Genomic DNA, 11,899 nt, shown 5'->3' with positions numbered 1-11,899 from the left:
CCATAATAAACCCTAGGGAAGAGTAGCTGCTGCCCTTGCGGACTTAATGGGGATCCATAATAAACTCAGGAAGAGTAGCTCCTGCCTTGACAGGAAGTAATGGGGATCCATAATAAACCAGAAGGAGTAGCTGGCTGCCTTACAGGAACTAATGGGGATCCATAATAACCCCGGGAGAGTAGCTGCTGCCTTTGGCAGGAACTAATGGGATCCATAATAAACCCAGGCAGAGTAGCTGCTGCCTTGGCAGAACTAAAATGGGTCCATAATAAACCCCAGAAGAGTATAGCTGCTGCCTTGGCAGGAACTAATTGGGATCCAAAAAACCCCAGGAAGAGTAGCTGCTGCCTTGGCAGGAACTAATGGGTTCCATAATAACTCCAGGAAGAGTAGCTGCTGCCTTGCAGGAACTAGATGGGGTTCCATAATAACTCAGGAAGAGTAGCTGCTGCCTTGGCAGGAACTAATGGGGATCATAATAAACCCACAGAGAGAGACTTGCGCTTTGGACAGGGAAGCACCTGACAGAGATGGATGATTAAGGAGTTGACAAAAATGTATTTTTCTTCTATCATTTCAGTGGTATACAAAGTAGCAACATTAGTTGTTCCTCATTTGCTTTATCATCAAAAAACCAAAAAATAAATGTAATATTTTAATCAAAATTCATATTTATATCTAATCTCTCAAGGAGAGGGAGCTGACGTTTAGTGGTGTTGACCATGGTGATTCCAATAATGTTTGATTAAATCTATCAAAGTAGAAGAATGTCACAATGGGTTTGCTGCACTACATGTAAGGAGGATACAAATAAGAACTCTATATATTATATAGTGACCTGTTCATTCTGAATTCATTTTATTTAATTTTTTCAAGAATCTCTAAGCTAAATTTCTGTTATAGCTATTCTATGTTGTGCCAGAAATGTTGCAGTTTAAAGCTAATTCCCGTAATTCTAAAGCTTCCTTTCATGGCGTGTTAAAAATGCTAGCTGGGGGCTGAACTCCGGAGAGGTCAGGGAGGTGTTGGAATACTCCAGTTTGGACACATCCTTTCTACTCCTCCATGCTGTTGTTCTCTCTGGCTCCATAGTTTCAGTGTCAGTTGATAATCAATAAATTACTCCCCGCCCCCCCCCCCGCCCCCCCCCCCCCACCCCCCCCCCCCCCGGCACGTTCCCATCTCTCATTCATCCCATCTATGTTTTTCGAGAGGATTTTTGGATGGGAGCATGACCTTAACTCGTGTGCCGTCCTAATGGGACCCTTTTCCTTTTTGCACTACCCTGAGTTCCCATTTGACAGTGCACTTACTTTAGACACAGATGGCACCTTCCCTCTTTTGTGCACTACATTAGACAGGAGACTGGCACCCTATTCCCTAATTTTTGGAGTGCACTTCCTTTAGCCAGACTGGGACCTCATTCCTATTTGGTGCCACTGCTTTTAGACCAGGCTGGCACCTCATTCCCTCATTTGTGCACTACTTAGCCAGCGACATAGGACGCCTAATTCCCTATTGGTGACTATTGTAGAACCAGGCCCTGGCACCTATTCCCGATTTGGTGCACTTACTTAGGACCAGGCTGGCACCTATGTTCCCTATTGGTTGCAACTACTATATAAATTATTAAACATTATTTTTTTTATCCATCAACCTACCCTCTCATGTCACAAACGTGCAAACTTTGTTTTTGTAGACATGTGAGGCAAAGTATGGGAAAATGAACTTTTAACAAAATATGTAAGTTACATAAATATTCTCAGCCCTGAGTTAATACATGTTAGAATCACCTTTGGTAGCGATTACAGCTGTGAGTCTTTCTGGGTGTAAGTCTCTAAGAGCTTTGCACACCTGGTTTGTACAATATTTGCATATTATTCTTTTAAAAAATCTTCAAACTCAGTCCAGTTGGTWGTTGATCATTGCTAGRCAGCCATTTTCAAGTATTGCCATAGATTTTMAAGMCGATTTAAGTCAAAATTGTAACTAGGCWACTCAGGAACATTCAGTGTCATCTTGGTAAGCCACTCCAGCGTAAATTTGGCCTTGTCTTTTACGTTACTGTCCTGCTGAAAGGTGGATATGTCTCCCAGTGTCTGTTGGAAAACAGACTGAACCAGGATTTCCTCTTGGATTTTGCTTAGTGCAATTACATTTCTTTTGATCCTAAAAAAAAAACTCCCTTGCCAATGACAAGCATCCCCATAACATGATGCAGCCACCACCATGCATGAAAATATGAAGAGTGATGTGTTGGATTTGCCCCAAACATAACACTTTGTATTCAGGACAAAAAGTTCATTTCTTTATCACATTTCTTTCAGTGTTACTTTAGTGCCTTGTTGCAAACAGGATGCATGTTTTGGAATATTTTTATTCAGTACTTGCTTCCTTCTTTTCACTCTGTCAGTTAGGTTACTGTTGTTGAATCATCCTCAGTTTTCTCCCATCACAGCCATTAAACTCTGTAACTGTTTTAAAGTCACCAACGGCCTCATGGTGAAATTCCTGAGGAGTTTCCCTCCTCTCTGGCAACTGAGTTAGGAAGGAAGCCTTTGTCTTTGTAGTGACTGGGTGTATTGATACACCGTCCAAAGTGTAATTAATAACTTCACCATGCTGAAAGTGACTCAATGTCTCCTTTTTTAACTTTTACCCATCTACCAATAGCTGCCCTTCTTCTCGAGGCAATGGAACACCCCCCTGGTCTATGTGGTTCAATCTGTGTTTGTGTGTGGGGTACAGAGATGAGGTAGTCATTCAAAAATAAGGTTAAACTATTTAATTCCACATGCAATTTATTATGTGATTTAAGCACATTTTTACTACAGAAATGATTTAGGCTTCCCATAACAAATGGGTTGAATAATTATTGACTCAAGACATTTCAGCTTTTCATTTGTAATTAATATGTAACAATTTCTAAAAACATATCTCCACTTTGACATTGTGGAGTATTATATGACTAGCACAGACCTAGGTTGTGCAAAACTAAACATGGCGGTGTTCGCCTTAGCAATCTCACTAGAATAAAGACCTCCTCCATTCCTGTCATTATTGAAAGAGATCGTGATACCTCACATCTCAAATATAGGCTACTTATGTTATATCCCTCACTTCAAATGGCAGTTTATTACAGGTCAATTAAAACTAAATCTCACTGGGTTGATCCATAATCTTCGATTTGATTGGTTCTGCCTGATCTGAAACATGGGCTTAAGCTGAATTGCATGTACTGATGGTTAAATGAGGCCTTCAACACCCCTGGTTACACACTAGTGACCATATCGCCGTGCTTCCTCGTACAAGAGCCGGAGGTGTTGGCTAATCATTTATCGATCAGCATAATTTTCAATATTACAGAAATAAATAACCCGACGTTTTGTCTTTGGAGCCTTCTAGTTCAGGGAGAAATTCTAATGCAGCCTACCTCAATTCACTTTTATAGCTCTGTTTATCAGGCCTCCTGGGCCATAATACAGCGTCCTCCACGAGTTCCCTGAAATTCCCTCCTGTAGCATAGCCAATAATTATTTCACATTTGTATTTGAATATTCACATTGACAAATGTCCAACAGACCCACTCCAAAAGTTCTTCGAGCCATATCGACTTCTGAAGGTTTGTCCAACATGTCTCGAACCTTACTTCACTCACAGTCAGACCTGGACCTAGTTGTGTCCCAGTGGCATCATCAAAATTGTTGTGGGATTTAATGTTAGTTCTCTCAAATCCTGGACTATTCGGAACCACATTTGTATTTACTTTGGTTTAATCGACAACTAAATATATCTGTCTCAGACGCCCTAACCAATGATCATAAAGAGTCATGCCTTAAGTTGTCAGGGACAATCCACAGATCACTTGATGCCTTCCAAAGGACTCCCTCTGCCTACCCAAGGACCCAAGAACAAAAATCCAGTTAACCGCTCCTAACTAAGGGAACTTCAATTAACCTTGCCAATACCCTAGATCAGTTGACCCCAAAAACAAAAAACTATTTGTCATAGAAAACTAGCTCCCTGATGATACAGAAAATACCCGGAGCTCTGAAGCAGTGCATTCCAGAATAATGGCGACAACAGAAGAGCGCCCACACCAAACTGGAGAAAGTCTCTCCGGACTAGCTTTTGGAAAGGAAAGTCTACGTCAGTCATCCGATAGACCTTCACACTGCTTGCCTCCGATCATCGCTAGTTTTCCAAATAATTTATTGAGGAAAATAAGAACAGTCCGAGAATGTTATGTTTGATTACAGTTCGCAAAGCTGAACTAAAACGCAGCATTTCTCCAGAGAGGATGTGGCTTTCACATTTCGAGCCAAGTAATTAAATATCAAGAACTTCTTTGAGGAAAAGTCATGATACATTAGAGAACCAATTTTAACCGACTCCGTCTTGAAAGTCGGCCGATATCCTCCTAACAAGCTCAGCTGGCGCTGAGTCTGCATCAGCTCTGCCAGGCCTGGGATCAAGAGAGACACTCAAGTCGGTATTAGTACTTACTATCTCTTTGGACACAATGTATTGAAAATAATCCATGGGCCTCTAAACCGTTCAAGCTGCATACTGGTACCCTTTGATTCAAACGTGAAACTACCGGAAAGATGCTGCCTTTCCATGTGCCCTCGGCCCTTCCCTATGTTGAACAAATAATGAAACAGGCCTCTTATTACTCACCGTGATGTGATTACCATAACCTCACATAAAAGAGGTGCGCAAGTAAATAAAGCCCTCCTTGAAACTATAGCCAAGCCTTGAGCCTCATGGAAAAATATTTCAAAAATACTTAAATCAAGGGCCTATATCGAATCGGACCATTCCTCCTCAAAAACTTTTTACGCAAAACTAGTCTGTTGCACACGACATGTACGTCACACTTGCCCTTCCTGAATGACAAAACAATGTATATACCCAATAATGCTGTCAATCTGAGTTGAGGACCCCATCATAGGCACTGATTGCACTTGGTGAGAGTGGTAAAACGACCTTTTAAATGGTGCGTCAGACCGAGGCTCGCATTGTCTCAGTGCTCATTAGACCTTAGTGTTGCTTTTGATACACATCCTATCTACCACCTTCTTTTGGAGAGATCTTGGAACATCAAAATGTCTACTCGTACGGACAAGTTCTGGCCTGTTTAGTTCTTATCTGTCGGAAATTATACCAGTTTGTCTCTGTGCACATGATTTTGTCCTATACAATGATCCTAACCTGTAAATGTGCGGAGTGTTCCGCAAGTTCCGTGGTTTAGGATCCACTCAATTTTTCTTACTTGTATATATTTACCTCTTGGGAAGTCATCGAAACATTGAAAGTAAACTTGCACTGCCTATGCGGAATGACACACAAGCTGTACATTTCAATCGAAAACCTGTTGAAGCCCCCAAAATTGCCCCATATAGCCTAGAAAGCCTGTGGTTTCAACGTAAGGAAAGTGGACGTGACATGGTGCTCAACACGTTTACTTACTTTAACACTCGGCACCAAAAATCATGAGCTGCTGTTCTTAGGTTCCATAAAGAAACAAACGACGATCTTACTGTAGAATCTGACAATAGACTCTGATGGTTGGACAGTCGTTCTCAATCAGAAACTGTGACATGGGACCTCGGCGTTTACGTCTGGACCCTGATCGTGCTCTTTTGACCAACAGATAGTCAAGACTGGTTTCAGAAACAGCCATATTTTCAATCTACGTGTCAATTGCAAAAAAGAAGGAAAAACTTTTCTGTCCAAAAATGATTCAGAAAAAATGTATCATGCTTTTGTTACTTCTAAGGGGTTAGCTACGTCTGCAATGCTCTATCTTCCAGGGCTACCCCCGGTATAAAGCACGAAATAAACTTCAGATTAGTCTAATACGACTGGCTAGAAATCCCTGACCTTAGAACCAAAAAATGGCCCATCCATAAATTTACTCCCCCAGTGCTAGGCACTCCACTACACTGACCTTCCTGGTTAAGGGCAAGGTGGCTGATTCAGTTTTTACTGGCTACACGAAGACTTTACATGAGCCTGCTCCTTAGACGTGACTATCTTTCTTCCGGAGTCGGGTCCTTGCCGCGGAGCTAATACCTCGGTACGTACCTGGCACGAGCAACTATTGACTCCATCATTCCGCTCGCGAGCCGTCAATCGATTCGCTGACCTTCACCACCGAAGGTAGCAGCATCACTAACAGTGCAAGCGCCTTTCGGTCCAGCTAGAATATCAAGACTTGTGGTGACTTACGGACGACGCTGGGGCCGTCCGACCTATATCGGAGGCGCCACGACAACACTACTTCATAGTACGGCTACATGAGTATCACATACAGCGCAGGCCTCCTAACTTAGTGTGCCTAAGATTTCGCTCTCAATAGCAAACTAACTGACCGGAAGGCACGGGAATCAGCGTTTTCGTCCATTTATAGAGGCTTTATTATTTTTTATGGAGATGGTCTGCTCCTACCCTGCCAGAGAGACGCAGACTCTCCAGGCTCATCAACCTGTGTCAAACATCAAATCAAACTCAAATGTTTTATATCACGCCCTTCTTACATCAGCTGACTATACTCAAATGCTGTACCAGAAAACCCTCAAAACTAAAACCTCAAAAGGCAAGCAATGCAGGGTGTAGAGCACAATGGGCTGAGCGTAAAACTCCCAGAAAGGCCAAAACCTCTAGAAGGAAACCTAGAGAGGAACCAGGCTATTAGGAGGGGTGGCCAGTGCCGTTGCTTTTCTGGCGTTGTGACCGGAGTGGAGAGGTGTATAACAGAACATTGGCAAGATGTCACATAGTCTTATAACCGTGACCAGCAGTGGTCAAAATAATAATAATAAAAAATCAATCAAGTAGTTGCGAGGTGCCAACAAGGTCCACGCACCTAGGAAGTTAAATCGTCAGTTGGCTTGGTTCATAGCCGATCATTTAAGAGTATCTCGTACCGCTCCTGTAGGGCTCTCTTAGAGAACGTTGAAATAACAGCAAGTTCTTTGGGCACAGGTAGAGCGACTCCGGTGAAACTAGGTCAGGGTTTCCATAGCCGCAGCAGAACATGTTGAGAACTGGTAAGTCAGCGACCGGCAGTGGTTGGGGACAGCAGGAAGTCATCATGCCAGGTAGTCCTCAGGCAATGAGGTCCTAGGGCTTCAGGTCCTTCGCGATAGAGAAGAAGAAAAGAGAGAAACTGATGAAATTAGAGAGGCATAACTTAGAATTCAACACAGGACACGCGATATAGACAGGGGAAGCTATACCTGCCAGATATAACAAAAGTCGACCTAGTCCCCCCGACACATAAATACCTTGCAGCATTAAATACGTGAGGCTGAGACAGGATGGGTCAGGCAGGATCACTGTGGCCCATCCGAACCTTTAAGCTTTTCTGAAGACTGCATCCTTCTCAAGTAGGTCAAATGACTTGAATGAGTCTGGCCCAGGAGTGTGATAGGTGAACGAAAGGCTCTTGGAGCAACGAACTCGCCTTGCTGTCTCTGCTGCTGGCCCGTTCTCCCCTCTCTCCACTGGTTCCTGTCTCAAACCTAATTACATGGGCTGAGTCAAGCTGGTCTTACTGGTGTCTTCCATGCCGTCCCTAGGAGGGGTGCCGTCACTTTGAGTGGGTTTGATCACTGACGTGAGGCTCTTCCTGGTCTTGGGTTGGCGCCCCCCGCTTGGGTTGTGCCGTGGCGAGACGATCTTTGTGAGGCTATACTCGGCTGTCAGGATGGTAAATTGGTAGTTGAAGATATTCCTCTAGTGGTGTGGGGGCGTGCTTTGCGCAAAGTTTGGTGGTGTTATATTCCTGCCGTTTTGGCCTTCCGGAGGAGGTACAATCATCGGATTGGGGCGCCCACAGTGTCTTCCGACCCCTCCTGTCTCTCAGCCGCTCAAGAAGTAATTTATGCTGCACGTAGTTATGTGTCGGGGGGCTAGGGTCCACTTGTTATATCTGGAGCTACTTCTCCTGTCTTTTCCCGGGGTGTCCTGTGTATTTAGTTCCTTCGCCTCTAATTCTCTCTTTCTTTCTCTCTATTGAGGTACCTGAGCCCTAGCGACGCATGCCTCAGTAGCTACCTAGGCAATGATGACTCCGTTGCTTCCCCAGTCCACTTTGGCCGTGCCAATGCTGTCCATTTCAACTGTCTGCCGTCGGCTTATGGACGCTGACCTGTTCCACCGGACGTGCTACCTGTCCCAGCACCTTCCATGCGTTGTTCATTTCTAGATGGTCATCTAAGAGCCTGGCGGTAGGGTAATCCTTTTAAGGATCGGCTATGGAAAGTCTCAACTGACATTTATCTCCTGAGGACGCGACTGTTGCACCCTCGACAACGACTCGTGATTTATTATTATTTGACCCTGCTGGTCAGTTTATGAATTTGAACATCTGGCATGTCTGATTATACTATCTCCACCCCGGCACAGCCAGAAGAGGACTGGCCACCCACTCATTGGCCTTGTTTCCCTCTCTAGGTTTCTTGCCTAGATTTTACACCTTTATAGGGAAGTTTTTCCAGCCATGTGCTTCTACACCTGCATATGCTTGCGCTGTCCGTTTGGGGTTTCAGGCTGTGCTTTTCTGGTAACAGCACTTCTGAGATATCAGCTGACGGTAAGAAGGGCTTATATATAATACATATTTCATTTGACTTGATTAGGACTTATAGTCAAAGTACAAGCTAACATAGACTACACTCATATCTAATAGATATAGAACAGTAACACTAGATATACACGTCCATATCTAATATATATAGTACAGTAACATAGATCTACACTTCATATATCTAGTAGATACATTTAACATGAGATCTACACTCATATTCTATAGTACGCAGTAACATAGATCTACACCTCTCATATCTGGATAGATAATGGTACATTAACATAGATCTACATTCATATCAATAGATATAACAGTAACATAGATCTTATAGCTTCGATATTTACTGACGATATTACTAGTATACATAAGTCTCTACTTCCATACTCTATTCAGTACGTAACATAGATCTACACTTCATATCTAAGTAGCATATATAGCATAAAGTAACATAGATCTACACTTCACGTATCTACTTAGATAGTTTTACAGATATACAGATAGATCTATCAACTTCATTCTAGTAGTACAAGTAAATAGAATCTACACTTCTATCTAATAGATATGAACAGTACATAGTCTAACACTTCATTATCGTAGTAGTACAGTAACATAGACTTACACCCTTCATATCTTAATATAGATATAATACTAAGTAACATATTATATACACATTCATATCTAATAGAATATGCGTACAGTTAACATAGATCTACACTTCATATCTGAGTAGAACCATAACATAGAATCTACAATTCATATGCTTAATAGATATAGTACCATAACATAGATCTACACTTCATATCTAGTAGTACACGTAACATAGATCTTACACTTCATATTGATAGATATGGTGCATCTAACATAGATCTACACTTCATATCTTACTAAGACTATTTTTACCAGTAATCATAAGGATTCTCACACTTTCCATTATCTATAGTACTAGTAAACATAAGATCTACACTTCAGATCTAATAGCATAGACTCAGTTAACATAGTATCTACACAATTCTATCTAGTAGCTAATAACACATAGATTCTACACATTCATATCTAATAGATATAATACAGTAACAAGATATACACTTCATCATCTAATAGATATGGTACATTAACATAGATCTACACTTCATATCTAGTAGAACATTACATAGATCTACAATTCATATCTAATAGATATAGTTACAGTACATAGATCTACACTTCATATTAGTAGTAGCAGTAACATATGATCTACTACTTCATATGTGATAGATAGGTAGCATCTTAACATAGATCTACACTTCATATCTAATAGATATAGTACAGTAACATAGATCTACACTTCATATCTAATATATATAGTAAGTACATAGATCTACACTTCATATCTAATAGATATAGAATCAGTTAACATAGATCTACACTTCATATCTAGTAGATCTTTAGTCATACAGTATAACATAGATCTACACTTCATATCTAATAGTACAGTAACATAGATCTACACTTCATATCTAATATATATTACGTAATAGTAATGATCTACACTTCATATCTAATATATATTGGTACATTAACATAGATTCTACACTTCATCTAGTAGATCTAGTACAGTACCAAGATCTACACTTCATATTCCTAGCGTAGTACAGTAATAGATCTACACTTCATATCTAGTAAGTACAAGTAAGCATAGATCTACACTCATATCTGGATAGATAATGGTACATTAACTAGATCTACAGCTTATTCTGAGTAGTACAGTAACATAGATGCTACACTTCACCTATCTATAAATAATTGTACATAATTAGAGTCTGACACTTCATATCTAATAGATATAGTAAGTAATATAAATATATACTTTATATCTAGTAGACATAAATGAGACTCTACACTTCAATATCTAATAATGTAGAAACAGTAAACATAGAATCTACATCTTCATATCTGATTAGATATAGGACAGTAACTAGATCTACACTTCGCACTGCTAGATAGATATATGGTGGCTATTAACATAGATTCTACAACTTTCACATTAAATAGAATGAGAATATAGCCCATTACTAGTATATAGTACAGTTAGATCTACACTCATATCTAATCGTACATAACTATAGATACACTTCATATCTATAATATATAACATAATATAGACTACACTTCATATCTATAGCTATATGACAGTAACATATGATCTACACTTCATATTAATTAGAGTATGTACCAGTAAAATCATATCTACACATCATAATCTAATGAGTAAGTTAACTAGTCATAGATCTGCACTTCACTATCTAATTAGTATAGTACGAAAAAATAGCTCAATTAACTAGATACTAGCATTTACACTCTTCTAGATATTACTAAATAAGATCATAGCTCAAATCTATAGATAACAGATATAGATCTTCACTTCATATCTTGATGATCAGTAACATAGTCTACACTTCACTATCCATAGCAATAGTACAGTAATAAGCATCTACACTTCATATCTATATTGTGATGTTTGGTAAAGGCTACGCTCGCTGTAAATAGTGTACAATGTATAGGACAAATTGCTGTTGTGTACCGCAATTATATTCTAAAGTGTTTTTGTCAATGTCTGTATGACTAAAAAAATACTGGATGCTTAGCTGAGGTTGAACTGAAAATCGTCCTTTAGTCATAAACAAGGAATTAGAACTGCTTTTCCTAACTGAAAAAAAAAAGTTCCTTTTTTTTTCTTCTGTTAAATGACAATGACCAGTTGTGTGACCCATAGTATCAACGAGCGCGACCTGGGGTCAACTGGTAATGATGTTTTCCACCCGTGGCAAAAAAACAATAACAACAGATCAGGCATAAATAACAACGAGGTAATTAGTGTGTGCACCCCATGACATCTCTAGATGGGATTAGAGATGGGTTACTTGGTGGAGGCTGGCTGTTGTCGCTCGACCCTGTTTACAGAGAGAGAGAGAGAGAGAGAGAGAGAGAGAGAGACCAGTTGTTTGACGCGCGTCGAGGAGAACCTGCTTTGTCACAATAGACAGACACGAGACCTGCTATCCAACCAGTGGCTTGAATCCAATGATTTGCCTGGTAACCCTTTTGGAAGCAGCTGCACATAGCAGTAGCATACTAACTCAATGCTCCCATCGACAGTTTTTCAACCGCTTACAGAAATGTAACTATAACTAAAAGCTAATTTAGGAACACTAAAGCGTTATTTAAAAAAAATGATTTATATGTCTTTGTTTCCTTTTAGAGGATCAACGCAGCAACAGAAGTCCACGCACAACACTCTTAGAAAAAASGGTTCCAGAAGGGGAT

Source organism: Salvelinus sp. IW2-2015, unplaced genomic scaffold, assembly GCF_002910315.2.
Source record: "Salvelinus sp. IW2-2015 unplaced genomic scaffold, ASM291031v2 Un_scaffold3991, whole genome shotgun sequence".
Classification (NCBI taxonomy): domain Eukaryota; kingdom Metazoa; phylum Chordata; class Actinopteri; order Salmoniformes; family Salmonidae; genus Salvelinus; species Salvelinus sp. IW2-2015.
Note: the sequence above shows the minus strand (reverse complement) of the source record.